This window comes from Bidens hawaiensis, unplaced genomic scaffold (assembly GCF_021521415.1).
Source record: "Bidens hawaiensis isolate Kalapana, Puna unplaced genomic scaffold, B.hawaiensis_p1.1 tig00026755_1, whole genome shotgun sequence".
NCBI lineage: Eukaryota > Viridiplantae > Streptophyta > Magnoliopsida > Asterales > Asteraceae > Bidens > Bidens hawaiensis.
The window spans coordinates 299,694-303,515 of record NW_027494305.1 but is presented as its reverse complement, the minus strand read 5'-3'; the positions used below and the strand labels follow the sequence as shown (position 1 = coordinate 303,515).

Below are 3,822 nucleotides of genomic sequence, written 5' to 3'. Positions count from 1 at the left end.
TAAATCCAAATCAGGATAAGGACAACCATAATTGTACTCATCAGACGAGACAATAGTCTAATCCAAATCAACAAATGAGTCACTCTCCACTCATCAAACAACTTTCCAGAAGGTATCTTTTAAGGAATAAAGACTGTGCTGGTGTTGACAGCTGCCAATGAAGGGTGGACAACTCAGCAAAGCCCATGTGCCACCACGTGATGGCACATGGGTCAGGTGAAATACCTTGGTCAGAGAATAATCAATGAAAAGCACCAGGTGTCCTCAGTACACGTGGCGCGAAGCAATAGGAGGAGGCCAAAAAAGGCCATAATTGGGTCTGAGCCCAATCATTGGAAATCCTAATACTATAAATACCACAACACCTCAACAGTTGATCGCCACCGTGCATGCGCATCACTAAGCAACTCCCGCCATGCATGCGCGCTCAATTCTTCGCCACGCATGCGCGCTCAACTCCCGCCATGCATGCGCGCTCAATCCTGCGCCACGCACGCGCGCTCAAATCTTGCCATGCATGCGCGCTCAATCCTTCGCCATGCATGCGCGCTCAACTCCCTCCATGCCACGCGCCAAACATAAAGGTCAGGAGCCTAATAATATCCCAAATGGCCACGCGCCAAACATAAAGGTCGGGAGCCTAATAATATCCCACATGGCTACGCGCCAAACATAAAGGTCGGGAGCCTAATAATATCCCAAACGGCCACGCGCCGAACATAAAGGTCAGGAGCCTAATAATATCCCAAATGGCCACGCGCCAAACATAAAGGTCGGGAGCCTAATAATATCCCACATGGCCACGCGCCAAACATAAAGGTCGGGAGCCTAATAATATCCCAAAAGGCCACACGCCAGCGTAGGTGGGGCACACCTCATAATTTGCCCGAGGATGGGAACCATGCAATACATCCACTTTTAGTTGATATGTTTTTGCAGGTTCGGCTACGAGTCGCACAAGCACCTATGACATTATTATTATCTGGCCGTTTGTGCCTCCATTATTATTTTGAAGACAAGACGGGATAGTCATCCTACGCAGAAGAGGCCCTTTTGGGCCAGTCATTATCATCATATTATAGCTCGTAAGTCGCCTCGCGCGCAAGCTTAATTATTTTTATAGCTCGTAAGTCGCCTCGCGCGCAAGCCTTATTATTTTTTGTAGCTCATAAGCCGCAACTCGCGCATGCTTCATTATTATTATAGCTCGTAAGTCGCCTCGCGCGCAAGCTTAATTATTTTTATAGCTCGTAAGTCGCCTCACGCGCAGGCTTTATTATTTTTGTAGCTCATAAGCCGCAACGCGCGCAAGCTTTATTATTGTTATAGCCCGTAAGTCGCCTCACGCGCAAGCTTTATTATTTTTATAGCCCGTAAGTCGCCTCGCGCGCAAGCTTTATTATTTTTATAGCTCGTAAGCTGCCTCGCGCAGCAAGTTATATTACATTATTATCGAGACGCGCACTCTATCTTCTATCAGGCCCCGCGCCACTATTGTTATGATGCGTGCTATATCTTATTCATGCTAGTGCACCATCATTATCATAAGGACCACAACATGTCACCATCATGGAGAAAACCTCCCAAAACTCAAAGGACAATAAAGACAAGGCCGAAGAAAAGGGAAAAAACTGCCTCATGTCCTAACACACCTTATAAAGTCCAGCGCACCACCTAAACGCTTGCACGCCTAGGAGCAACACTGGACTTGGGGGGCTTGTAGGGGTATGGTACTAAACCCGGTTTTACGACCCTAAATTTATTATGTTTGGCTTATTTTATTATATGGACTAATACAATGTTATTGGGCTGAGGGGGTTTTGTGGAGGTAACCCTAACTGGGCTAGGCCCATTAGGGTACCATGATGGTGGCCATGAGGCTCTCTATATAAGGAGGTCTCCACCTCCTTATTAAAGCAGGATGCTCAGTAAGAGCTGCCATCATATCATTTTTGTGTCTGTAAACAAGAGATCCTTGAGATTTCTTAGCAGTCACCTCCACACCCCCCAAAAGGCCATTGCAGATCTCAAGCAACCGGAGAAGAAGATCAAGACGTGGTTCGTTCATCTCGAAATCCGTGGAAACATCGTCATGGATCAGGTCAGATTCATTTCATGTTTCGACATAAATATAGATACAAAAAGTGATTAAACTACACTGAAATAATATTAACAATTTAACATACTAAAAATTTTTATAAAAAAAGTTTGTTATTAAGAGTTCCTTAAAGTTCTTAAATAATTAAAGAGTTCTGTAATGATACCATAGTTAGTAATTTTGCTTAAATCTATATGATAAGATTAGAAAACTCATTAAAAATATTAATGGACAAACATTAACGAACGTAAACGAGTGTTCACGAACACAATTGAACAAATATAGCCTTTGTTCGTGTTCGTTCATTTAGTTTATCGAACGTAATTCCTTGTTAAGTCAATCATTCATTTATTAACTAACGAACATGAACGGAATTCAACTTCCCGCCGAATGTTCAGTTTGTTTACAGCCCTACACACACACACACACAAGAATACTCTTATAAAGCTGTATACTGAACAATCATACGTTTGTGGTTTGATTGAAAAGCTGAAAGGGTGGTATAATAAGGATGATGTAGTGGGCTCAATGGGCTGAAGTAAAGGGCCACATGTGTCTTGATGTTCATTGTTATGTTAGTGGACCAAATTCATTGCTGGATATTGCTGCAGAGTTCAGATACTATATATTCTCAAAGGAGTTGCCTTTGGTAAATTAACTAACTCATTTCAATAACTATGCAAACATTAGTTTGATAACTTATAGCAGAAAAAATAATAATATTTTGGCCAATAATGGTGCAGGTGCTTGAAGCTGTCCTGTATGGAGATCGAATTCTGTTTAGTGAACGGAAAGAGCTGATGGATGCGTTTGTTCGGGTGTTTTTCCACTCTAGTTCAAGGAAATATAACCGCGTAGAGTGTTGGGGCCCGCTTAAAGATGCTGCTAAGGTATGATACACAATCTTGAACTTATGTATGAAAACAAGTTTCTTTTGTATGCAATTTGATGTTGAAATGCGAGCAACTGGTTTTAATATTTCTGAAATGAAATGTTTAGGGACGGTTCGGTGATCAGATACAAGGTTTATTGGCTGAAAATAGGGAACGGTCTGCGCCTCCAAAGAGCTGGGGAATACCGAAGTCTGTATTTCAAGTTCTTTGTACATTCCTTCTGTAATTAACCACACAAAGGTCCAGGGGCAATGATATAGTAAAGTCAACCTGTGGGAGTGTTGAAAGTCAACCGTTGACTTGCTGCGCCCGTAGAGGTTATGATTGAATTCATTTTGCTGTCTCATTGATTCTTTTTTGTACCATGTACTGCAAATCATGAATCACAAACCATGAGATCAAAATTCTTGATAATTGATAAAGATTTGCCTTTTGTTAATAAAATTTTTATTTTAAAAACTAAGAATGAACTTGGTTTTCAGAGAGCAGGATAAGGCTTGGTGAAAATTTGCTATAAGGTGCATTTTGTCAAATGAAGCTTTTTTTTATTTTTTTTAATTTTTTTTTTTATATATATAATGAAGCATGCTTAAAGTTTAATAAAGATAAAACAACGAGAAGATCAACTATGCAAAAGCACTACCTTTGTACAATGTACTTCCGCAAGCAATGAATAACACATATACAGTTGGTGGTAATACAATGATTGCGGGTAATTAGGTAAGGTCTCACCTAATAGTCTAATACCATACTCGGTCGGACATGTGAAATATATGCATGTTTAACCAAATTCATACCGAGTCTCATACCCAAATACCCATCCTGGATGTT

General features: G+C 41.0%; 1 pseudogene across 1 annotated transcript; it reads left to right on the top strand.

Annotated features, from left to right (window-relative positions):
* The first annotated feature begins 2,488 nt into the window (after window positions 1-2,488).
* On the top strand, window positions 2,489-3,521 carry LOC143573948 (magnesium dechelatase SGRL, chloroplastic pseudogene; annotated as a pseudogene). The gene is made up of 3 exons (XR_013142502.1): window positions 2,489-2,747; window positions 2,842-2,988; window positions 3,098-3,521. The product of XR_013142502.1 is annotated as a magnesium dechelatase SGRL, chloroplastic pseudogene (transcript).
* Window positions 3,522-3,822: the final 301 nt, after the last annotated feature.